Source organism: Triticum dicoccoides, chromosome 1B, assembly GCF_002162155.2.
Source record: "Triticum dicoccoides isolate Atlit2015 ecotype Zavitan chromosome 1B, WEW_v2.0, whole genome shotgun sequence".
NCBI lineage: Eukaryota > Viridiplantae > Streptophyta > Magnoliopsida > Poales > Poaceae > Triticum > Triticum dicoccoides.
Genome location: NC_041381.1, coordinates 43,437,649 through 43,450,718, shown reverse-complemented (window position 1 = coordinate 43,450,718; position 13,070 = coordinate 43,437,649). Strand labels below are relative to the sequence as shown.

At 41.6% G+C, this 13,070-nt stretch overlaps 2 pseudogenes; both read left to right on the top strand.

Moving 5' to 3' along the window:
• The first annotated feature begins 1,028 nt into the window (after nt 1-1,028).
• LOC119350074 lies at nt 1,029-4,261 on the top strand (annotated as a pseudogene).
• Nucleotides 4,262-5,020: 759 nt separating this feature from the next.
• On the top strand, nt 5,021-8,936 carry LOC119350073 (annotated as a pseudogene).
• The last annotated feature ends 4,134 nt before the right edge of the window (nt 8,937-13,070 follow it).

Below are 13,070 nucleotides of genomic sequence, written 5' to 3'. Positions count from 1 at the left end.
CTATTTCACATCTTTTTACATATCCTGTAGAGTAGAAGACTATTGGGTGATAACTACTAGTGGAACATTGTCTGTGTGTGTGTGTGTGTGTGTGTGTGTGTGTGTTGGTTATCGAAAATCGAAGTAGAACGAGATGAGATGCAATATGGGCTGAAATCTAAATTCAAAGCTATATCATGTGTAAGTGACAAGTGGCACAACACCAGAGGAGGTGGGAAGTCACATTTGCAAAGAGTAACCCTTAGCTAGTGATTTTGAACAATTAATCATGAGCATGTATGCTACCGGCTGGCCGGTGCACCATAAACGGAAGGCAACTCGGTGAACGACTCCAGTGGTAGGGTTGACGCTTAACTAGTGAAGGCAACTCGGTGAACAACTCGGTGAACTAGGGTGGATACCTTCTACACCCGCCGGCCGGTGCATGCAAGTCAAGTCAAGAAATATGTCTTCTTGATCCATTCCTGTCTGTTACAGGGTTGACGCAAGTAGATGAGTGCTAGTATAATTTCCTATTGTACTTTTGGTCATGTGTTCTTGATCTGTCTAATTAGGCAACCAGGGGGCACATCCCATCTGTATTCCAATGATGTGTTCTTGAGCTGTATTTTACTCTCTCTGTTCCTAAATATAAGTCTTTTTAGAGACTTCCCATGGAGTCTCTAAAAAAACTTATATTTAGAGACTCTATAGGGATTCTCTAAGAAGACTTTATATGTAGGAACGGAGGGAGTAATAATTAGGTAAGTAGTTAGGCCTAGGCAGCACACATGATCTGTATACTTGCACACCTAATCAAACCAGAGATGGCAATTAGAGCCCTAGGGTTTGTATAATGAGTGCCCTGGGGTTGTAAGATTAGTGGCTCTGGGTTTGTATAATGAGTGCCCTGGGGTTGTATAATTAGTGCCTTGGCGCTCTCTAAAAGTTTAGTTCATTCATTCCGAAAAAAAAGGAGAAGCTCTTTGGGCCAAAGCAGCCACCCGATCATTCTGGCCTCCTCGTCGTTCGCCGTCGCCCCTCCCTCCATGTGGAGAGGCCACGCCAGTGCCGCCTCTGCCTCCAACGTGCTGCGGCATTACTGGCTGTGCTACTGGGAGCTCTCTAAAGCCCGCCTCAGGTGCACTGCCGCCTCTGCCTCCGATGTGCCGCGGCACTAAGGGCGGTGCTACTCGGAGTTCTCCAAAGCCCGCCTCAGGTGCGCGATTTGCTCCCGTTTCCTTTCACATTTGATGTTTTTCATAATCAAGTAAAGAAAATATGCTCTTCAGTTCTTGTGGCTACATTCCGAAGAAATGAATTTTTTTACTTGCTCGGTGATTTGGGAATTATATGATGTAGAAATGGAATTGTAAGTGTATTGCAGACTGGGTTTGTTTGACACATGACCTCTCCTCTTCTTGTTCTTGTTTCTTGCTTCACCATCCATTTTTCTTGTGCTTTTTGGACCCATGTCCTGAAATGTTAGAGCTTGGCCAAAACTTTTGTGCGCGATGGAGATCCTAGATAGCAGATTGTGGCTGCTGCCAAATCATTACTGGCCTGGTTGGTTCACCTTGACAATGTATGCATAGTGGTCGATTAGTGGTTTAGTGTGCCCTGAAAATCTAAGATGACCTTCATAGTGGTAAAAGTGAACTAGCATTTAACTACGTCCTGTTTGTTTTTGTCAAAAGGTGTTTAGTATCATTAGTTTTTGCCATTCATCAGATTTCATAAATTGTAATGGCACTCAACTTCTTGCAATCTGTCCGCATATGGTAATATATATGAGTTTGCCATGGTCTGCGTCTTGCATCTTGGAACTCCTTGTAAATGGTGAATTATTTGTTCTCTTATTGCATTTATTTTATTTTATTTTATTTTATGTTCCCTTCTTTATGGTATCTAGTGCACTTGTTGTGGCAACATCGGGGGCTGGATATGTGCTCGGGAGTGGCAGCATTGTAGACATTGCTGGACTTTGCTACACATGCACTGGTACCATGATGGTTGCAGCATCTGCCAACACTCTCAACCAGGTATGGGCTTGTTTTTTGTGGTAGCCTTTTCCATTGGCAGGATGGTTAACCAAACCAATATTCATTGTGTTCACATTCTTCAAATCCTTGTGTTCATCGTCGCGCAATCTCATACTTCACTACAAGTTTTTGAGAAGTTATTCTGATTTTCCTACATATTTACATCTATTGGGACTTATAGATATCATTATACAACCTGGTTATCACGCTTAGAGACGATGAACATGGTGCATCGACATCCTTTTCAGGTGTTCGACGTAAAGAATGATGCTAAAATGAAAAGGACAATGCGACGGCCCCTACCATCAGGGCGTATTAGTCCTGTGCATGCTGCCATGTGGGCTACAAGTGTTGGAGCTGCAGGAACAACATTATTGGCTTGCAAGGTTCGACTCTTCGCCGTTTGCCTGTACTTTCTCTACACTTTGTTTCAATTGTGTACGGTCGCTGTAGTTGGTATTATGCTGTTATTGGAACTAAACATCGTGAAATTTTGGCAATGTCTTGCAGGCTAATTACTTAGCTGCTGGGCTTGCAGCATCCAATCTCATCCTGTATGCATTTGTATACACTCCACTGAAGCAAATACACCATGTCAATACATGGGTGGGAGCAGTTGTTGGGGCCATTCCGCCACTTCTAGGGAATGTTAGTGCTGATGACACATGTCTGGATTGTCTAGGTGCAGGTTGAAGGGGGGTATTTTATATGTCGAATATTGGAGCAAGTCCTTCCTAATTGTGAATTTTGCCACCGCCTTGCGCTTTTTTGACCAAAGCACATGCTTAAGCACAATTATGCTATTGCCTAGTGCCTAGGCCTGCCTCTTTTTTACTATGGTTTATACTCAGCTAGGCTCTTCTTAATTTAACTACACTTTTTGTAATGGACCCAACTGTATCCAACAAGGACAATTACTACTTGAATTACTCCTTTTCATACCTTTCCTATCTCTAGAATAAGCTATCCAATGCCTTCACCGGTAAGCCTATTTCCTGCTGGCTTGTGCACCCAAGGCCATATCAGACCCGTCCGAATAAAAGCAACATATATATCGTAGATACATCTGGACCTACCAGCTTAAACAAACAAATTGAAGTTATGAACTACTCTCAAATCCATGGCTGCTAACATAAAGCACCAAACTGATGATACCGCTGCCTTGGAGGCTGTTTCAGGTCATACACTGACATGTTAAGCAAGCAAATAAAAAAGGGGGTTGCTTATAGGCATCATGGGCATATATTCTGTATATTATAGCACCCCTGTTTATTTATTGAATGGAGCTGTGCAATATGTTCACATGGCATCTGGTCCTTATTTTTATCATGATACAGGTGGGCAGTAGCAGCATCAGAAGTGTCACTCAACTCTATGATTCTGCCTACTGCTTTGTACTTTTGGCAGTTATCGCATTTCATGGCCCTTGCGTACTTATGCCGTGACGACTACGTTGCTGGAGGGTAACTCAATTATTAATTCCAACTGGTTATTACCAGATCTACCTAGTGTCGTCAAAATGTTACAGGCTTTTACATTGATTGACTTGTTGATTCAGGTACCGAATGCTCTCTTTTGCTGATCCTAGTGGTAAAATAACTGCATGGGTATCACTCAGGAATTGCCTCTACATGTTGCCGTTGGGGTTACTTGCATATAAGTGTAAGTAGTAATCATGCATATTTGTTCTCTAATTTCCATTACTTGTAATAAAATTGGTCAAACTTGGGATATGTAATCATGCATATTGGGTATAACTGTAAGTACCAATAATCATATAGGTTCTCTAATAATTTCCATTTGCTTCTACTTGTAACAAATAAACTTGGTCAAACTTGAGATGTTACTCATGGAACTAACATATGGTTAATCTGTAGGGGGTCTAACATCTGGATGGTTCAGTTTTGAAGCATCACTTCTAACGACGGGCCTTACCATTGGAGCTTTATCATTTGTACTGGATCCTACTCACAAGAGTGCAAGAAGAATGTTCCATGGTAGCCTTTTGTATCTTCCTGCTTTAATGGCTGGACTTATATTGCATCGGCTGCCTAACCAATGAGACTACTGAGATCGCTGTGGTTCTTTGTGTTGCTGAGCTGCGGGACGACGAAGAAAGTGCTAGACAGAAACGGGAACATTATCGTGCTCAATCACGCCCTCCAGTTGACTATGCTTCTGTAGCCCAATTCCCCTTCTTACCTGTACCTGTGTACATATCTGCACAAGCTCATGAGTAATGAATGCCTTACTTATCATAACATTCCTTTTTTTCTGTTATCAGGAAATTCTTTTCCGCTCTTCCACAAGAATATGTCCTGCTCAAGGGAGATCCACTTTGTATTGCTAAAATAAAAATCTGAGAATGATGAACGTAATTTTTATTTGGAAAAAAACATAAAGTTGATCTGTCGCAGGGGTTTCGCGGCAATGCTCATGATTTGGAAATTTTGTTTAATGCAATCTGCACGTTGATAATGTAGGTATGGGATGCACACGTAGAAGGTTTTACCCAAGTTAGGGCCACCTGTTCTAGTGGTAACACTATTGTTGGATGTTTTTTCTCGTATGAACGATATGGTTACGGTATGTGTCTCTTGATCTTGTAAGTCTTGTCCAGATTCTATCCTGACTTCGTCTTGTGTAGAGCGGACGGAATTTGTCCAAAAGCCACATTGCCGCTACAGTCGACTGGATGGGACATGTGGGGATGCCGCGCTGCGCCTCGATTACCATGTGTGACGTGTTGATTATCTGTTGATGGCGCAATTTGCTAGCACGTGGTGGACGATTCCTGTCCAGTTTGAAAGTGGGTTTTGATTTCACATGATAGTGCAGTTGCGAGGCCAAGATGTCTATTGCAACATTTTCAGTGCAATATTCTGTAAAGACACAAAGGCGATGATTTTCTTCTAATTTGTATTTCCGGCCAAGGATGAGGGAGATTGTCTACCAATGAGACAGTGAAACCTATGGTGTACACATACAGATGTTCCGAGATGGTGTCCAAGCATATGTCAGTCATACACAAGCTCCCTCCTACGTGTTCCCAAATGCTATGGGTCATTCAGATTTAGAAGAACATACTGAAGCTTGGAGGAAGGTCGTAGAAACTCCAAGAAGCTAGCAAACTATTTTTAAGACTCTACTAGTTTACCCAGGAGAATATGAACATATATGAAAGGAATTTGTCAAAGATCTGCCATTTCAAGCTACTCTTCCTTTACCTATACCTCCCATGTCTAGTGGCTTGAAATGAATATTCCCCTTGTGAAAACAAATCTCATTCTCGAGGCCCTTGATCCCCTGGTTCACTCCTTCAGGTTGCACTTCTCCAAGAGCAGACCCCAGACTGTTGAGCAGGGTGTGCAACGTCTTGTGGCTAACTCAATTAATGGGCATGCTCCCTCACCATCCATTCTTGTTTTATTTCTCCCCTCCCACTTATATCGTGATTCAAGAAGGGGATTAGAGAAAGCAAGTAGTAGATAGGCTTGAGTCACACGAGGGAAGTAAAGATGGATCTAAAGGTGAGTGGGGATAAATTTAGTGGTAAAGGAGGAAAGTGTATATCAGATGTGGAAATTATATATCATGAGAAGGTATCTCAACTTGAACTACCATGTGAAGCGACTAGAAGAAGAAAGGAGAGAAGGATATGTAGAATTCAACGCTTCAGAAGGTGTGAAGAAGCTAATTAAACAGTAGGACCAGAGGATAAGGGGGGGGGGGGGTCATGGGGAGTGGATGGAGTTTAAATGTTGAAGAAATATATTTCACATGACCATGCATACAAACCCAGTTCCCGCACATGGACATAGTACTATTCTATCTAGTATGGTGTTCAATCCTATCTATGAGCAACGTAAAAAAAACTACAAATACTTCACCTGGCTCCTCGGTTGTATTTGGTTTTCACATCAACCACACGACTGCTCGCCGTGTTTTGCATATAGTTCGGCAAAAAAAGGTCCTTCAGATGGCTCACCTAACTTCTTGGTTGGGATTGGACTTTGTGCCAAGGGTCCATGACTATCTTCATTAGGCTTGATCATAGAATGTTATCGATGAACAGACAAAGCCCTTTCCTGCCTTCGTACAACATGAACCATTGCCCAATCTATTGCCGGGTGATCCGATCTACCTACTGGAGGGTAGGTAGACTTAATTCCAAGTTTGAATTATTAATTATTAATGGGATAAGTATATTTTTCATCCCTCAATTATTTCAAAAGTATAAAAATGGTCCCTCAACTTCAAAACCAGCAAACTTTAGTCCCTTAATTTTTAAAACCGGATAAATTTAGTGCCTAATACCACATTTGCTTGGTTTTTGCTGACGTGGAGTGTTTTTTTTAAACTCAAACTACGTGGGCCTGCTTGTCAGTGACGGAAGAAATATGTGCAAAGTGGACCTGAACTCGGGACGTCATGCTGGGTGCACATGAGCTAGCTAACGAACCAATCAGTTTTTGTGGTTAACTTTAGAGGCAAGTTTAATAGGAGTCTATTCTTTGTAGGAACGCACATTTACAGCGGATATATATCTGAACTGCAACACCTAGTAAAAAAAAGATACACACAAATCAACCTACAAGTCTTTTTTTTTGTAACGCCTAATGTAAACATACGCACAAGCAAAAAACAAGGGAAAATACACAGCATGGCATAACTATTTTTCTTCAGTTTTAATTAGGAATAAAGGAAAATGGAAATCGCTTTTAGATTAGTTGTTGGCGTGAGACATGTCTGATATCTAACGTATATATATAAAGCGATGCCTACCTGTTTTTTCATACAACGCTTCTTTGTTGCAGTGGTTAGTACGTTCATTTTGTTTTAAAAATAAGGTCTTGCTTTCGAACCTGATGTGCTGCGTGCATTTTGTTTGAAGCTATTTATTTATTTAGTCACTGACATGCAAGTCCCACGTAGTTTCAATCAAAAAACCACTCCACATCAGCAAAAAAATCAAAAGCGGTACGAGGGACTAAACTTATCCGGTTTTAAAAGTTGAGGGACTAAAGTTTCCTGGTTTTGAAATTGAGGGACCATCTCTATACTTTCGAAATAATTGAGGGACGAAAAATATACTTTTCCCATTATTAATCCAAACTGGTTATTACCAGATCTACCTACTGTAGAAGTTAGATCAAAATGTTACATGCCTTTACATTGATTGACTTGTTGATTCAGGTACCGAATGCTCTCTTTTGCTGATCCTACCGGTAAAAGAACCGCATGGGTATCACTCATAAATTGTCTCTACATGCTGCTGTTGGGGTTAATTGCATATAACTGTAAGTAGTAATCATGCATATAGGTTCTCTAATTTCCTTTACTTGTAATAAACTTGAGATGTTACTCATGGAACTAACTGATGCTTAATCTGTAGGGGGTCTAACATCTGAATGGTTTAGTTTCGAGGCATCGCTTCTAACAACGGGCCTTACCATTGGAGCCTTGTCATTTGTACTGGATCCTACTCACAAAAGTGCAAGAAGAATGTTTCATGGTTGATACGTACAAACCCGATGAACGAGTTCATGCCCGAGGATCGCCCGATCTTCCCGTCGTAGGATCGAATCGAGGAGGATAACTAGCTGCAAGCAGCCGGGATAACTAGCTTTATACCCGCCAAGGTTGGATGCAACCCGTATGTTGGGAATGGCTGACCGAAGGTACTACAACTTCAACTCGCTATCCGAACAATTGCAGAACTATAAACCGGGGCTAACCCACACAAAATGACCGTAACCATAGAGTACAAATTAGGGGGAACCAGAGGCTCCTTCTCACGAATTCGGATGAACTCACAAGAGAAAAGGTAGCAAGGATCTCTAAGATCTCTGTAGCAGTCTTGCTGCATAAGCTTGTAGCTGAATGGTTTGACAAAAAGTTTCTAAATGGATGGGTGAGATGGGGCTTTATAGCATGGACAACTCCCCTTAGCTAGGTGTGAAAAGAATTCAAAAGCAAGCATCTTTGCATGGCTTCCTTGGGGGAATAAGCGGTCAACTTTGGCAGTTGTTGAAGAGCTTCTCGGGAATTCGCGAAGCCTTGACAGCCTGGACACCTTCCACGATAATGACTAGAGATTTTGACTCACAACTCCATATGATACGAGGTTTTTTGCATTGGAAAGTAAATTTGATGAAGCTTCTGGTGATATACTTCTATGGCCCCGTCTCTCTACCAAATGGGTGTGACACAAGAAAACATCAGAGGTAAAACTGACAGCATCAACTTCATTTGAAACTTGTTTCTCCAAACGGGTTGCTTCAAGAGTTAATAGGTTGTTCGATTTCTTCCATGCAATACCTAAGTTCAACCAACAACAATGGGGATGAAATCATAGTTGTGTCATCAAGGTTATAAGATAAACTTAAGTTAGCGTTCACCTGGTCATTTATCAGTTTGACGCGACTTCTTGTGATTGGGCCCATAATTGTTGGATACTTGTCGATGGTTGTGGTACTTCCTGCTTTAATGGCTGGGCTTATATTGCACTGGCTACCTAATGAACAGAAGGAGCATCATACTAGTGAGATTGCTGGGGTTCTTTGTGGTGCTGATTTTGAGCTGTGGGACGACGAAGAAAGAGATAGGAAATGCTACACTTACAGACTGTTTTGGCATGGAAGAAGTTACAGGCTGAAGTGTAAATCTATGGTTTGTTAGTGGTGGTCCCCTCAACGGAACTCAAGGGGGAGAGATTAATAGGGATCGGACATGTTAACCCGTAACCTCTCTCCCCTGGCGAATGCCCTGTAAGCGCAGGATATTGGAAAGAGCTACACAGAAAAAGGAACACTCACGTGCTCAGTCTCGCCCTCCAGTTGCCTATGCTTTTGTAGCCCCATTCCCCTCTTACCTGTACCTATCTACATATCTCCACAAGCTCATGAGTTGTGAAACTTTTAATATCCCAACATTCCTTCGTTTTTGTCTGTTATCAGGAAATTCTTTTGAGCTCTTGAGAAGAATGTTCCGTACTCAAGGGAAATCCTTTTTGTATTGTTAAAATAAATTCTGAGAATGATGAATGCAACTTTTATTCGGAAAAAACATAAAGTTGTGCTGTTGCAGGGATTTCGTGGCAATGCTCATGATTTGGGAGTTTTGTGAACGCAATGTGCATGTGGATAATCTAGGTATGAGATGCAAGATAATCTAGGTATGATAAGCACATGTAGGAGGTTTTACCCAAGTTAGGGCTATCTGTTCTAGTGGTAAGTTGGTAACACAATATTGTTGGGTGTTTTCTCCGGTATGAACAACGTAGGAGATTCTATCTTGGCTTCGTCTTATGTAGAGGGAATACAGCAGCCACATTGCCGCTACAGTCAACTGGACGGAACACATGGGGATGCCACGCTGCGCCTCGATTACCATGTGTGACGTGTGTATTATCAGTTGATGGCGCAATTGGCTGCCACACGGTGGACAATCTCATGTCTAGTTTGAAAGTTGGTTTTGATTTCCCACAATAGTAGAGTTGCGAGGCCAAGATGGTATTGCAAAATTTTGAGTGAAGACAATGATTTTCCAACTTATATTTCCATCCAAGGATGAGGGAGATTGTCTACCAATGAGACGATGAAACCTATGGTGTGCGCATACATGTGTTCCTAGATGGTCTGTAGTCCAAGCATACGTTGGCCATAGACAAGCTCCATCGTCTGTGTTCCCAAATGTTATGGATTGTTTAGATTTAGCAGATGAACATGAAGACGATCCAGAGGAGCCCGTAGAAACTCCAAGAAGCTAGCAGACTATTTTTAAGACTCTACTAGTTGATGTAGGAGAATGTGAAGAGACATGAAAGGAATTTGTCAAAGATCTGCCATTTCAAGCTACTCTTCCCTTCCCTATGCCTCCCATGTCTAGTGGCTTGAAATGGATTCCCCTTGTGAAGAAACAAAATCTCATTTTTGATGCCCTTGATCCTCGGATTCACTCCTTCAGGTTGCACTCCTCCAAGAGCAGACCCCAGACTGTTGAGCATGGTGTGCAATGCCTTGTGGCTAGCTCAATGGGCATGCTCCCTCACCATCCGTTCTTGTTTACTTTCTCCCCTCCCACTTATATCATGATTCAAGAAGGGGAATAGAGGAGGCAAGTAGTAGATAGGCTTGAGTCACATGAGGGAAGTAGATATGGATCTAATGGTGAGTGGGGATAAATTTAGTGCTAGAGGAGAGTATATATCACAGGAAAATGTGGCTGCATGCATCATTATGATGCAGTGGCCGGGGGTACGCCTCTATTTCCAAAAAAATTATCACAGGAAAATGTGGCAAGTATATATCACGAGAAAATGTCGCAACTTGAACTACCATGTGAATCAATTGGAAGAATAAAGGAGAGAAGGATTGGTAGAATGCAACACTTTAGAAGGTGTGAAGAACCTATAAATAGGCAGGACTGGATGGTAAGGATTAAGGGGGTCATGAGGAGTAGATTTGAGTTAAAATATTGAAGCAGTATATTTCACATGACCATGTATATAAGCCCAATTCTCACACATGGGCATAGTACTCTTCTATCTAGTTTGATATTATATTTCATAAACACTCAACCAACATCAATAAACCTGATGGACAGTGGCGGAGCTAGGAAAAAGGTTCAGGAGGGGCTAAAGGCAAATCATTAAAATCTGAGGGGGCCAACAACTATTTTTCTCTGAATCTATGCCTCCTCAGAAAAAATTTCTTCATAAATATTTCAAAGTTGGGGGGGGGGGGTGTTTCCCCCCCAGCCATCAACATAGCTCCGCCATTGCTGATGGATCCATTTATCTATTTTATTTTATTTTGTTGTGTTCAATGGTGCCATTACTTCACCACAGATTTCTCCATTAGTTGTGCTCCCTTACTTTTGTTCATTGTTCATCAACCATCACATTATTTGGTATCCATATGGATCGATGGTAGCCACTGTATGACTAGCCACGGGTGGGTCTTTCTTCAGTAGAGGTAGTGTCATTGTTCATAAGCTCATTTGTTGTAAGAACTTATGAGTCTTGTACCAAACTGTATGAATGGGACTGGAAATGGATGAAGCTCTGATGTTACTCTCATTGATGTCGCGTATATGTAGTTGGAGGTAATATCATACAATGTCGATCGAAGACACTTTTCACCTTTTTGGACAGTATAAGTAGAGAAGCAATAATAAATATGTGTACACCGCTGGGAGACGGTAGCACGGGATACCTACACCCGGTTTGGATGGTGGTTCAACAATAGGATAAGTGTATAGTTATCTAGTCCAATTTATGCCAGCTATGGCAATGTTTATTTTTTTCAACTTATTTTGAGATCTTGTATCAAACTACGGACTTTGATTAATAATATGGAAGCATGCGTCATTTTGATGTAGAGGCCGGGGGCAATCCTTCTTTTCGAGAAAGGGCCACAATCCCATAGGTTGTTGTAACCAAAGAACCACAACCTTTTAATTTAATTGTAACAGAGGCTCAGACCCGGAAGGCAATAAAGCATGCAAATAAGAATCTGGCTTTCGTTACCGCTCCTAAGACAAAGCAAGAACCAAGCCCCTATTCATCTCAGCGTGGTTGCTGTGGTTCTACTATGCCTCAACACAAGATTTTCTAAACTATACGGTGCTGCTGGAGAACATGTATCTCACTCTATACATCATGCATAGTCAGTTTCTGCTTCTGGTAACTCTCATTCCTATCAGATTGTTAACTTCTATTTTAACCTTGCTCTTTGTCCTGTATTCTGCTAGTTATATAGTCCCCTGTATGGCATGGGCATGTATGTAAGTGATAGAGGAAAAGATAACAAGACACCTCCTCTTGTATTGGGAGCTTCTGAGTAGGTGTTGAATGCTATACAACACAAATAAAAATGTCTTTAACATTAATTCAATGCGAGATTTCTGCTCTGCCTAAGCTAAGATATGTGTTTGAAAAATGACTGTCGACATGCCATGATTCTTAGCATGACTGATATGCCATGTACCAAAGCAACGACTTCGGCTTGTAGATGACCCCACAACAAAGGAGTTAGTTCGAATAGCTCCATAGGCCATCTCATTACTAATTACTATTCAACCCATACAGAAAACAAATAGTTCCAGTACAATACATCAATACAAACCGAGCCACTCGTGTAGAGGTTCACCAAAAAAAGGCTCCATCGAAGTTAGTGTTGTTGTTGCTGGACTATCTTGCACATGCTAGGCTGCTAATAGACAACGTGTGCTTCCTTGTCAACTCACACATACTTCTCAGACACTTTTGGACTATCTTACACATACTTTGGGAAACCCCACAGTATTTTATTTCTTTCTTGCTTGTTATCCTGAAAGGCAGCTTTTCAGCATATAGTTGTACCGTGATCCTTTGAGCCATGATTGATGTTGCAGACAAGCTGCCAAACATCATGATCTGTTACTAATTCAGTCACAACATCCGCAGCATGTGTTTCTGATTCCTCTCATTCCAATTGGCAAGGCAATGTGAGCTTCGTAGCTATTGTACTATATGGAAGGCTATGTGAAGAGATTGGAAGAACAGAATGCTACTTCCTCTTATATCATGACTTAATGAGCTTTTGAGTAAGTGTTGCATGATGTAAATGTTAATTCAATGCAAAGGTTCCTGCTCCATCTACTATTGGAAATGCATCATAAGTTCTTGTTGGGGTTTTCCTTTTTAGATGTTGTTGGGAGAATTTACTAATATTACAGACGACAATTTTCCAACTCGCACCCCTTTCATTAATTATGCAATCAACGGAAATACATCAGTCTGTTTTGAGTCTTTGTCATCCACTAGCCAAGAACCAGACTAAAATGAAACATTTACGAGCAACAGGAGACCGAAAGGGGGGGGGGGGCGAGTTGGCGCACTGTCAGGAAGCCCACCGCAGGATGACCCTGAAACGGATCATCCACCTAATGACACTGTAAGCCACTGCCAAACATAAATCTTGGATGAAACTATGGACATTCGAGCCAGCAAAAAGATACCAAAGAACATCAGACTTGTCCAGCGGGCATCAAACCCCAGTGGAA